This window comes from Lagopus muta, chromosome 3 (genome assembly GCF_023343835.1).
Source record: "Lagopus muta isolate bLagMut1 chromosome 3, bLagMut1 primary, whole genome shotgun sequence".
In the NCBI taxonomy this organism is placed as follows: domain Eukaryota; kingdom Metazoa; phylum Chordata; class Aves; order Galliformes; family Phasianidae; genus Lagopus; species Lagopus muta.
The window spans coordinates 6192294-6206427 of record NC_064435.1 but is presented as its reverse complement, the minus strand read 5'-3'; the positions used below and the strand labels follow the sequence as shown (position 1 = coordinate 6206427).

General features: G+C 37.4%; 1 non-coding gene across 1 annotated transcript; it reads right to left on the bottom strand.

Annotated features, from left to right (window-relative positions):
• Positions 1-1403: 1403 nt before the first annotated feature.
• Positions 1404-1476, bottom strand: TRNAV-UAC (transfer RNA valine (anticodon UAC)). Its single transcript has one exon. It is a non-coding gene; the product is annotated as a tRNA-Val (tRNA).
• Between the last annotated feature and the right edge of the window lie 12658 nt (positions 1477-14134).

The following is a 14134-nucleotide window of genomic DNA, read 5'->3' as shown; positions in this document are numbered from 1 at the left end:
AACGGCCTTGAGTTAATTGGGAAGCTGTTTGCATGCACTTTGGCTAGCATTATGCACATCTTAATTTATCTGAGATTTGGCTCCATGCCTGTGGAAATGGCAAGATTTGGGAACAAGAGCTCTCTCATAAAAATATACAGAGCACTGTACAGAGGAGAATCCATTTCTGGGTTATCACTTGTGACAATTCTTGTTTATTGTACGAGGAATAACCATTTTAATTCAATAAAATATGAATTAACAGAAACTGCCAGTGTAAGATCCATGCTATTACAAGAAAAGCAGTTCCACTTCATCTTTATGCAGATTCTTGTGACAAAGATCAAGAATGAAGCAGCTTCTACGAATCAGTAGAGATTAGATGTAATTTTCGTATCATAATTAACTAATCATTTGCCATTGTCATCATTGTATTTAAAAACCCAACAGACAAAATGCCTGCTTCTGATTAAATAGATACTTCTGTTTTGAATCTCTAATAATAATTATATTAAGGCACTTCTCTTTGTTGTGAAAGATTGTTTGGGTAATTGAATGTATTCTGGAAAGAAATAATCTGAAATTTTAGTTTTAAAAATAAATAAATTAAACAAAAATGCTTTGCAAATGTTGAAACTCTTAGCTGGAATGTTTTCTTACACGTATAATTGACCCAACAGAAAAACTTCAGCAAATGTTATTGCCTCACTGTTTCTTTAAGCAAAATTTCCAGCGGCAGCAAAAGGATGGTTTCAAAAGCCAGATTTTAGAAGAAAGAGGAGCAAGATGCACATTTCTCTTGCTTGTTATATAAAAGCATCTTAAGAGTGCAAAGGGAAAATGGAGAGACTTCTTGTTCTTTGGAGTTTAAGAGTAGCACTCCTAACAACAATCTGGAATTGATTTTATTCATTATTTATTCACGGGCATAATTCTATCCCCAGCAGAGGTGTTGGACTAGATAATCTTTAAATCCCTTTCTATCCAACCCATTCTGCTCTATAATTCTGTGATGTAACTGAACTGCCTAAGTATTAGCAATCAGTGATTCGTGAAATGCTCTGGAATATCAGAGGAATCTTTCATGGTACCTACACAGAACCCAGGTCTTTTTCATAGGATCATAGAATCATAGAATCGTAGAATCATAGAATGGCCTGTGTTCAAAAGGACCACAAGGATCAAAGCCCTCTGTACAAGGGCTGCTCAGACGGATCCTCCAGTGTTCCCGCTTGTGCCCATTGCCTCTGAAATGCGGTGCCCACTGTACCACTGAAAAAAATCTCCATCTTCTTCCGCTCTCTGTTTATATTGATAAAATCCCACCTAAGGAAGCCTTTTCCTCAGGCTGAACAGCCCCCCAAGATCTCTCGGCCTCTCCTTTGTAGGAAAGATGGAACATTTGTACTAAAGTTTAGTGCTGATGGTTCCACTGAGGATCGAACTCAGGACCTTCTGCGTGTAAAGCAGATGTGATAACCACTACACTATGGAACCACCACAAATACATCACTGTACCATGACATGATCTCTCCCCCTCCCTCCATCTTAACTGTAATGGGGAAGACTGGCCTCAGTGTAGATACTTTATGCTGTATCCATTGAGTCCTCTACACAATATTTACATGCAGTGTCATGGGAATTGGTACAGTGTCACTGGAAAAGGCACACAGCAAAAAATTCCTAAAGAATGGACACAATTTGTAATCCGAGTCGGAAAACTCTCATTCCAAATAATTATTGAAGATAGGCTGGAAGGTAATTTAAACAAAGGCTAGAAGCCACAAGATTTAATGGAGGCATCTTCAGTGAAAATATCAGAAATAAGCATAAATAACATTTATAGTTAATATGGAGTCAAGGGAGTCTAGAGAGTAATTTATTCTGTTTGAATGTCAAGTCTGTAAGCCATCCTGTGAATTATAGCATGAACAACTTTTCCACTATTAACAGGAACTTCACAGACTATAGAATTGTACCAGGGTGTCTCTGTTACATCCAGGTGTGTCTGGCACAGCTGTCCGTACACAAAAGCCAGTTGGAGAGAGAGAAGCTCTGAATGCAGCACAGTCAGGTTCAGAAGAATCACATTTAAATTAACAAGTCTTATCTCATTCATTTCAGCAAAGCACCTCTTTATCAAGACGTTTTTGTCTCCAAAACAAACATAGCTTCTTCTCATTGAAGTATTCACCGTGTTTGTTTGACCACTTTTATTAATTTTGAACAGCAAAGACAGCACAATATTATTATTTCATCTGGCATATAACATTTATTTTGTATTGCACAGGAATCAGTGAAAGCATCGTTATTTCTCTACTGAACATGCTTTATTGTTTTACAGCTTACACTGTCAGGTTTAGCTGTTTGCTTGTTTTTGTTTCCACAGAATAAAACATACTTCTTTGTGATTAATAATATTTAGTCATGATTGTTGTTACAGATCTCCTCCATTTCATTTAAAATAGAAGTGCTCATAAAAATGAAGAATGTTTATATTTATTGTCACAGTTGGCAAGAGTTTGCTTTCTAAATAAGAAAAAGAATTTCTGAATTTATTAACAGTCAACTAAGATATATTCTTAAGAATTTCAAGTATGCATTAGCAAAAAAACATGCACAATTTAACCTGTTGTCATTGTTCTGAAAATTTTTATATGGAAAATGAATTTTCACAAGGATATAAAGTTTTAATTTCCTGGTAACAGAATGCTATTCTAGCACAGTTGCTTGAGGATTTAATTCCTGCTTTTGCTTTGGGGATTTTTGATAGAAAGTAAAAAGTAGTTTGCCATTCATAAAGACAATATTAATAGTTTAATTTTTAACATTAATCTGATCTATTTTTCTTAACAGAAAAAAAAAAAACACAAAACAATAAGAAAACACAATACATTGCCTCTATCTTGGTAGTTTCTTTCTTTACAAGTATGACTGCTCAGACATCCTGTGTTAGTTTCTAATGCTCTTTCTTCTTCTTTTTCTTCTTTTTTTCTTTTTTTTCCCTGCATTAGAGTATAAATGAAATATATTAACATGATGTCATGGAAAATACTCAGTAAGATATGCTGGAAGTCTAACTGAAGGTTTCATTTGGAGATGAAACTCTGAGCATGTTGAAGCTTGAATTCTATCAAATGCTATCCCAGTTGACCCAGTTATAAGTGGATATCTTATCTTTCAGATTGGGCAGTCAAATAGTGTCACATTGTTCCTTCAAATGTTATTGGCCTCCAGAATTGATGTTCCTTTCTCAAGCATACCAGTGTATTATCTGCTGCGGAACTGACCTCTTTCATTTTAGTATTGTTATTGTTTGACATAATGTACGTAACAGAGCCAGGTTGAAGGTAAATTGTGTTTATCTTGCATGAGGAACATATTGTCAGAACCTGTTTATTTCATCTACAGGAATGTTAATTGTAAAATAGTTTTTAGATCGTTATTTAACATGCTGAAGAATTGATTATGAACAGCTACTGTGAATAGAGATAATGATAAAACTAAGATAGTCAGTATCTTTTTCATTAAGCTGCATCAGATTATAGGATGCTCCTCTGGATCAAGAAGATAAATCTCCATTTGCCCTAAGAAGATGGACAGATATTCCCCAGAGCCTCTGAAAAACATGGCAATTGGAAGACACTTTCTGTCAGTAGAACCAAGAACAGATAGTTGATGTTTGATCAGTTTGTCATTTACTTTGGCTTTTAGCAAAATTCAGTCGACACAGTGCTTCTATAAACAAAGCTTTCACAGACAACGTTACTGACAGTTTTATCTCAAGCAGATTGGTTTGGCAGAGGTTGCAGACATTTGATACAGCTTAGCAGCAGAATACACCATTGTCACAACACAAGGTTATCCCAAGAGCAACCTGTTAGATGTTCTGACATTAAAGTCTTTAAGCAAAATTTCTGTAGGAAATGGTCCATTGACTGCCTGTGCCCTTTTCATACTGGTCAGGGCAGTAAGTCCTTTCAGGAGAGCTTATGTGATGGAAGCGAGATGATTTCCCATTTTAGAAAAGAATTTGCAGATCTAGTGCCATCAAGAGTAATGTTTTCACAGTCACCTCTGATAGCAGAAGTGAACAGCTGAATTGCCTTGTGGGGCTTTCAGTACTTCTGCTCCCACTGAAACAGCCCTTACACGTGATGCAAAGGAGCATGTTGTGACATTCTGCCATAGGGCAGACTTTGTACCTTTGGCTCCTTATACTGGTTATGGTAAATTAACAGAAATCCATGATGCACTCCCAAACTCTTTATTTGGGAATATGTTCAGTGATCTGGAGTCATTAATCTCCACATAAAGAGTCTGAATTTTAAGCAGGCACATCCTCTAAATATTCTTTATACATGGAAGGGGTTTCTTAGATCCCTCTCTGTAAAACACTCAAAGCACTTAGCAGCTCAGAACTACTGGTCAAATCTGAAAATTACACCCCCTAGAATTCAGGAAATGATAAATAAAAATAATTTTTAGCTTCATGAGATCAAATTTTGGCCTAATGAGAGAATGATTTTTCAAGTTTGATTAGATTACGTATCAGAAATATTTGCCAAAAGGCATATACAGGGAGAGATGTAGGATAGCCACTCTTTATCAAATATAATTTAGTTCCATTTTTAGTTACAGATCTACACTGATCAGATGCAAACTCTGTCCAAGACCCTACATCTGTAATGTCTCCAGTTTAGCAGTGGAGTTAAGTTCATTCTGATGTTTAGACATATATTAATAAGAACAAACAGCAGAAAAAATAGAAATAAAGTTACTGCCGTAATATTTACAGTCAAGTTTGCCACAAGTCAAATATTTCTGTGCATCAGATACAAGCAGAAATGGATGAAAGACATAAACAAGCAATTCATTCATATTAATCTGTTTCATAGTGCAAGTCCTCTGCAAACTGATTTTCTTTCTCTCTCCTATATGTCTATTAAATCATTTTTTTGTGAAATAAAGGTATTTTCTGGATCATCTACAAAGTGAATACAAAATTTTTACATTAAAAACACATAATCTTAATGTACTTACAGGAGCCTTTCCAATACAATAAACAAAGAAAGATTGGTTATCTAGTATGAAAAAATTTAGGAATGCTAAAAGTGTGTTTTATTTTGCTTTCATCTTAAATATTTTGACTTTTTTTTTAGAAATAAGTGAAAGACATTTAGCACTTAAGTTACTCAAGTTGCATGTGAGAGACACAAAGTTTTGTCTTCAATTCACATTATACAGTTCAGGCATTGAAGTGTGAACACATAACTATCACTTCCATAAAAACAAATAGGAGATTCTTTTCCTCAAAAGTCACCAAAGAATCTCTAATCCACATAAATTCCATGAAATGATCTATTTGAATTATAATATGGAAAAGGTTACTTGCATTAAAGCACATATATAGAAAGGGAGCTCTACTAGTGATGAAATCTACCATACTTTTAACATGGAACACACATGCTTTATTTCCAGTCCTTCCACTCGTAAGTTAACAAATCATAAAGAAGTTTGATCTATGAAATGTCATACAGAAAGTTCCACCTTTATGCTGCTACCATCTGGAGAATTGCCAGATGGAGAACAAAGCAAAACAAAACACAGAACTCAAGATCCCTGATCTCAATTTACACTGAGATGGCCTTAGTCCTGCTAACATTAAACATTGCTATGAGAAGAAGCAAGGCAGGGAGTTAGCACGACTGCCCTTGCAGTCCATAATCTGACTAGTAAGCGTCCCTGTTGCAGGAGCATCCTACCATATTCCCATTAAGGGATGATGTTACAATGCAGCACAGGACACGTACGTGTCCTGGAGACATCACCACAGTTCTACTTTGTGGAGTGTATGAGCCCAGTAGGTGAAACCCAGGTAAGTTGTCCAGGCTCTACTAAGAGTAGACAATATTTCCGTGTGATAGCTGAAAAAGAGACACATGCCATACCAGTGGCTAATATAATTACCTTCATTTGACAACAGGATAAGCACTAGCTCTGAAGACAATCCTTTTTAGAGAAGGCCCCAATTAGAAATATAGCAAATCTAGCTACCAGCCCCTGATAACCATACTGAAGGATTCTTGTGGGACTGACTAGGACAGTATCTACAACACTAGCCTTCTTGGAAGACTTTATCTGCAACACGGATAGATGTAGTTAGCCGTCATAGCCTGAGTGGACTGCAGCTATCCTACCAGTTTTCACAGTGATGGCATTTCAATTGACATAGTTGTCTTCCATTGAAATCCCTTCTTAAAATGGCCAGAATTCATTTGCCAAGATGTCAAACCGTACTTGTAGGCCTTCTGAAGTCAAGCAATATGAATGGCATTTTCACTTCTCAGTGTTCATCATCATTCCAGGTCAGAGTTCCAAATTTTCCTGTGGAGCAGCAGGAGGCCAGTGTGCCATCTAGCCAGTGCAGACTGGAAGGCATTCAGCCAAAACTCACTAAAAGCAGCTACTCTTTCTTCTGACTTCCTTAACATCTGGAATACTTTTAGAGTTTATTCTTACAGCCATGGTATATATGGTATATATATATACTACTTATCCTACTGTCTTCTGTCCCAGAATTCTGTTCTGCAGAAGACCTATATAGGTCTACCTAGACTTCAGCAAAGCCTTTGACACTGTCTCCCACAGCATTCTCCTGCAGAAGCTGGCAGCCAGAGGCTTGGATGGGTACACTCTTGGCTGGGTAAGGAGCTGGCTGGAGGGCCGGGCACAGAGAGTGGTGGTGAATGGAGTCAAATCCAGCTGGCGACCAGTCGTGAGTGGTGTTCCGCAGGGGTCGGTGCTGGGGCCTGTCCTCTTCAATATCTTTATTGATGACCTCGATGAAGGCATCGAGTGCACCCTCAGTAAATTCGCAGATGACACCAAATTGGCTGGAAGTGTGGATCTGCCTGGGGGTAGCGAGGCCCTACAGAGGGATCTGGACAGGCTGGAGAGCTGGGCTGGAGCCAATGGGATGAGTTTCAACAAGGCCAAATGCCGGGTCCTGCACTTCGGCCACAACAACCCCAGGCGACGCTACAGGCTTGGGGCGGTGTGGCTGGAGGACTGCGTAGAGGAAATGGACCTGGGGGTATTGATTGATGCTTGGCTGAACATGAGCCGACAGTGTGCCCAGGTGGCCAAGAAGGCCAATGGCATCCTGGCTTGCATCAGAAACAGTGTTGCAAGCAGGAGCAGAGAGGTGATTGTTCCCCTATATTCAGCACTAGTGAGGCCACACCTCGAGTACTGTGTCCAGTTTTGGGCCCCTCACTGCAAGAAAGATATTGAGGCCCTGGAACGTGTTCAAAGAAGGGCAACGAAGCTGGTGAGGGGTCTGGAACACAGGCCATATGAGGAGAGGCTGAAGGAGCTGGGAATGTTCAGCCTGGAGAAGAGGAGGCTCAGGGGAGACCTTATTGCTCTCTATAACTTCCTGAAGGGAGGTTGTAGTGAGCTGGGGGTCGGCCTCTTCTCTCGTGTCATTAGTGATAGGACCAGGGGGAATGGTTTCAAGCTACGGCAGGGGAGATTCAGGCTGGACATGAGGAAGTATTACTTTTCAGAAAGGGTGGTCAGGCACTGGAATGGACTGCCCAGGGAGGTGGTGGAGTCACTGAGCCTGGGGGTGTTCAAGGAAAGGCTGGATGTTGCGTTGAGGGACATGGTTTAGTAGGAGCTATTGGGAATAGGTGAACGGTTGGACTGGGTGATCTTTTAGGTCTTTTCCAACCTTAGTGATTCTATGATTCTATATAGAAATGAACTTCTCTATCTGAATACACAAAATCAAACCCCTAAATCACTGTGATATCTCTGTCTCTCCAGATTTATGTTTTTAAAACGCAATGCTTATTGAGATTCCTCATTCGACTTCAAGGAAGAACAGGAAAGAAAGTGAGCACCAGGCAATCTGTATTCCAAATACAAAAGCTAATTTATATCATAGAGTCTTTGAAATGAGAAATATGCTTTGTGAGATGTGCTAAACTATCAGCTCTGGGAAGAGAAGATTTATATTTATCCCCAATATATCCAGGTACTGATTGATTGGCATAAGTACTTGATTTCACTTTACTTTTCATCTTCTTATAACCTTTGATTCCAATTATTCTGCCATCGTTTCAGTTGAAAATACAGACAGGTAGGAGCAAAAACAAAGTACGTTTAGCATCCAGGTTTAGAAATAAATGCTAATAATGCCAATATAAACTACTACAGTTATTGGTTAGCATTTAAGTGACAACGTGGAGATGTTACGAAAGAATCTATATGAAAAATGACACCTCTTTTTAGACACTCATCACAGACCAGTAAACCTCCTTTCTATTTAGAAGAAAAACAGCTCTCTGTTACAAGCTTACGGACATGAAGTCCTTTTATGTATTTTTACTTGTTTGATTTTTTTATTTTCAGGGAGGAGGAAGTCAAATTATAATTAATTGTCTGTTCGCACAGTTTTCCTGCAAGCTACTGTTAATGTCTGAGTTTTAAACTCTGTCAACATTAATTCCTAACTGTCTCTCAAATATGTTTTATTCCTCAGAGCTGCTTCAGAATTTATATTCCTATTATTAATAATACTAAAAATAAACTAGAACTAACTTGAAAAATAGAAGAAAAAAAAAGGGCTAAAATGAGAGTTACTATCTTTTCCTTTGTGTGAAGTTTGTGCCCAGCACAAGTGAGCCTAGATTTTTAGTGAGAAATCCGAATACTATTGCACTGTAAACAAACAATATTGCCTATTTAAAAATGCACATTTCCATAATTACTGCATTTGCAAGAAAAGGACATTTTAAAATGAAAGACCAACCTATCTCCAGGCCCCTGTTTTTCAAAGAATCTAATACATTGCTATTAGAAGTAATTTTGCAGGTGCTGAGACAACGTAGTGACTGAAAACAAAAGCTAATAAGTACTCTTTCTAAATCAATATTAGAGAATTGTTTCAGTATAGTGCCCCACAGCTTTCAGGGAAAAAATCACCTGTTTTGAGCTGCCAAAATAATAAATTGAAAAAGGAGCTGTGACCAGTGAACAACAGAGCTGTTAGCAGGGGGTGAAAATAGCACTTTAGCACACACATTGACTCAAATGATAGCTTTGTAACTGCAGAGTGCACCCTCATAATTTATCACAGATGGGGCATGAAATGTTGCAATGGCCCTTGATGGTCTACATGAAGGTATTGTGACATCTTGAAAAAACGGTCATGAAAAAATGTTTTTCTGGATTTATTTTGCCATGCATAAAGACAAAGGCTGTTATTAGAAGAAAACTGGAAGCTGACGGATGAAACAGGAGTTTATAACTACAAATGACTAAAGTAAAAGCTGATTCTAAATTCAGAGTTATTTCTTGATAAAAATAAATTGTTTTCCTAAGAAGTGCTGAGGATCATCAGCAACCCAGACTACATGGCCATTAGATTTCCAGCAAATAGCAGTTACAGAGTTCCTGTGCAGTTTACATGCAGAAATAAATTGTGATCAAACATAATTTAATGAAAAAATTCATAATTTTGTAAATAAGGATTTCTGTGTTAAGACGGGTCTCAGCTGCTTTTGAAGTAGTGATTAAATCATGAGAATAACACAATGAGACAACTTAATTTTCCTGAGCTATAAGATATAAAATGATATTCAGAGTTGGAAGGGACCCACAGGGATCACTGAGTCCAACCCCTGCTTCCACACAGGATCAGCCAAAATCCAAGTGTTGTCCCAACACTCCTTGAAGTCAGGTAGCTTGGGTCTGTGCCCACTGCCCTGGGCAGCCTGTTCCATACCCACCACCCTCTGCTGAAGAATCTTTCCCTAATACAAAAAGGCATTTAGTAAAATATCTTATATAAGGGGAGAGTTTTGCAATACAACCTCCATTATGTGGCTCGGCAAGTTATTCCAAGTTGATAGTTATCTTGGAATAAACCTAAATAATTTTTTTCAAGTATGAATTCTACACAAACATCTTCAGTGTTAACTTTCATCAGACTTACTTTAAATCCTAAAGCTCCAAAAGTATAATTACGTTTAAATACCACTAACTGAAGTGCTAATTAATTAGGAAATTTTTCATTTCTGAAAGTGGGATGATAATGAGCACATTGCTAGAGAAAAAAAAAAAAAAAAAAGAACTGGAGAAGAAGAATTAAAAGAATTAATATGGTAAGAAGATAGGTTCTCAGTGAAAGAAAGAAAAATTAAAAGTGTTTCATGTTATTGCATTTGAAAGTTTCACTTCGCATAAATCATTTTTGATTTTTTTATTTCACAGTATTGCCCTGCTTTTGTAACACACTTAAGCCTTTAGCCTAACAATTAACCTGATAGATTGATTCTTTTATTGAAGGCATTGTGTTTTGATTTATATATATTTTTTTCCTAATCTACTTTACATGATTCTTTGATGCATTATTCATTCCCCAATTATTCATGATTTTGGTCAAGTCTGGTTATTTTTCCAATGGAAATGTGGCATGGGACTCCACTCCAGTCTGCAACAGACTATATTTTGATGTTTAAATGTGATGAGAAATTCTAAGCTATAGTCAACAAAAATGTATTTAATATGGTCAGTAGAGCCTGGATAAGTACTTGCCTTATTAGGTGCAACACTTAGTTCACTTTAGTCAGTCCAGATTTTCTCAACTTTTTTGATTAGGAAATTGATAGAGCTACCAGGAGGTAGGCCTCCTCATGTCTTTTCAGACATTTTCTAGAATATTGCACCTGGTCTTTAGGCATCAATTCAATGTCACATAGCTGTCCTATAAATCCTTGGTCGTTTCTGTCCCATGAACCACAGGATAATTCAAATGGAATTGATGACATATATGTAGGTAATTATATCAAACAAATATTCACTGCTAATATGGGATTTTAACTACCTCACTTGCATGTATGCATTTCTACATAGAGACTGAAATCTAGGGATTTACCATTGCTCCCTAGCTTAGCTGCAACTAATTAATTTTGCTATTTCCGTTGCTCTTGTATACTTAGGCACATTCTGTGAAGGCTGAAATCATCTCCATCCTTGTAACGTTGTCATAGATACAAACAGAACCATTCATTGTCACAGAAACGCAGAGAAATAGTTGCCCAGTGTTCTCCTTTTTCCTGTTTACTTTTTAATTGATAATGGTCCAACCGGTGGTCAATGGTTCATTTCCATCCACCTCTGCCAATAGGAAGGAACATCTGCACAGATATGGCTCAAAATAAGACAGGATTCCATGCATTCCTGCTCATAGCCCTGTTGGAAAGCCAACAAGAATTGGTCCCTTTGCAAGGGTAGAGGGATATTCAGGTCCCTAAACCTGAAAATACTTATTTTTACTTTTGGAATCCTGGGTATTTTTTCATTATTTTGGAGGCCTGGGACGACAGGAACCCATAGAGCTCTGCCAGCCTTTGTCCTCTCTGTCATCCTGTCTATTGTATATCTCTATCCTATAGAAAAGAGTTCACAGCACTTTTGTTTGTTTGTTTGTTTTTCAGTTTCTTAGTTTTGTTGTTGTTTTTTGTTAGCTACTTTGTTTTAATTTGATTTGTTTGGGTTTCTTTTTGTTTTCCAGAAACAGCAAAGGCTTCGATCTTAGAGCCTCACTATAGCTGGAGCTGCACTAAGTACTAAACTCAGCTGAAAATACTGGATTTCTTTTATCTGACGTCTGTTACAAGTTGTTTTCTTTTTCACTTTTCCTGTATATTGCTTAGAGTGAGGGCAAGCATATTTTGGATTTTATTATTATCATCTGTAGGTATAGCATTCAATAATGTTTGCAATAACAAAACTTATCCTTTACACTGCTGCATATATGAGCTTTATATTATTTTTACAGACCTCCACCAAAGCCCATCCTCTTAGCCATAAGTGTATATACGTCATAACTTACTGAATTTAGCCTGAATGTGAATATGAGGAGAAGAAAAACCCTCTGCTTCTCCAGAGAAATTATAAAGTCACTACAAAAGATTATTGTAGAAAAGACGTGATTTCACTGGACATAATGAGAATTTTAACACTGATTTCCATTATAGGAGTTTTTCACTCTGTATTGCTAAAAGTAGCCTTGCTTGGAGAGTGTCTTCATAGTGAGAAGAGAGTAAAAATATCTCTGCATATTTGGAGACTGATTTCCCCTCAACTGAATTTCTAGCCTACTACAGATTAGCCTATAATTTTGCAAAAAGAACAAAAGGTATATGCTCCAAAATTTCAGTGCAACATGTTCATTTTAAGCTTTCTCCAATAAAAGGCTGCAGATTTAACGTGCAAGCAAAGAAGTCTTTCTCAAGTTGCCAGAAACTCAGCAACAGCACTGAGGAAACAAGATTGTCATTTGTTTTTAAACTCCGGATGGACTGCCTTTCATGTGTGCTTTGAATAACTAAATACAGTCTCCCTGGAAGCTGGGATTGACTGGAGTCTTCAGATAAAAAGTGTTTTGCACAACTTCTGAGGTAGGTATCCTGTATCAACTCAATGCCATCCTCCAGGAAGAGAGGCTAAAGAAAAGGTTCTTGCTGTGAAGCCTCTCAACAGGATCCATATATAGTTTGGAAAGCTTATTTCGAATGAATTCTGCTATAGCATTCTGAAATGTAAATAATAGCCATAATTAATATTCTGCACTCTTCCTGCAGCTCTCATTTCAAAAGCTTATTTCAATTTGGATATTTCTGTATCCCACATTGTCCTTTGTATTATTACCTTATTTTTTTTGTAAGGCTTATTTGACTTTGGGTGTTCAGGGGTATGATTGGATGCTATTCTGTTTTCTCAGCAATCATATTTAAAGGAACAGGTAAAAAAAATTTTTTTTAATTAAATGAAAATATTATTGAATTTAAAAAATATTGTAATTACTTAGCTATTAAAAAACTGTACAGTCAATTCAGTATATATATATATTTCTATTTTATAGATAGGGAAACTGAGGCAGAATAAAGTGAAGTAAATTTCTGAAATTATCTGGTAGGTGATAGCTTGGGAACAGAGTACAGATGGAAACCAGTTTTCAGAGCTTTTAGCTCTTGCAACAGCAGTTATCAAACTCCATAGGAATTTTATGGGCACACTGGACACCTTGAAATTTGTGTGCTTGTCTTCCTTAATGTAGAAGAAAGCAGTCATGCTGTTTAACGTTCCGAGCTGAAATTCATGGCATTAAGACTTGATTTGATCTCAGTACTTGCATGTGCATTTGTCACACCTATCTGCACTCATATTCCTATAGTTAAGGATGAGCCTGCACTGGAAATTGAGTACCCAGAAAGCACAATTTCTTTTACTTCATGTATCAACATATCTGATCTATTACTCTGGGAAGGCAATGGAAGATACAGTGATGTTTTCTTAAATCTGTGTCAGACTATAATCAGTCATCTGTACCTGGGCACAAATTTCCCCTTTTCAATTCCATCCCCAATTCAACTGCTCAAGAGATTTTTGGCAGAGGGTGTTGATCCTCACCATTCCAAATTCCGTATCTATAAGGAAAGGCCCCATAGCCAAAATGTTTGTGCCACTTCATGGCAACTACATTGACAGAGCTCCATTTAACATATTTTTTTTTATCTTCAGTGCTCTGTCCAGAACCATTCTCCCCTTCTCCATTGTTTGCTATAGCAACTAGGGGAACCAAGATGTTATAACTACACTGATGAAGAGGAATACCTGAGATATCATTCGAGTCAGGTGCTACCCAAGAGTGATACGTGCCTTTCTTTTGAAGTGCACACACATGGGATGAATAGCCTGTGATTTGAATTACACTCCTGGAGTTAGAAATCCTTAGGACTACCACTGGAGTGTTTCATGGATTGAATTAGCCAGGCCCCAGTAAGTTTATAAGCTCAGACGAAAGTAAGTCTTGAGAGATGGTAGAAGAAGAGATGATAGAATCATCTCTGGAAGGTGGCCCTGAGGGAACAGGGGCAAAAGTCTCTCATCAAAGAGAGTTTTCTGAAAACTACAAGGTTTGGAATCTGCAGATCAAAACTTGTAAGCAAAAAGTAGAGTTTTTGCTACCTCAACTAGCCTGCTGTGTTTTAATCCTTAAATATGTTCTTACATTTGGTGAGCTGCTCATTTGTTTCAAATTTAAACCTATTCACTTTTAGATTTCATATGGCAGATA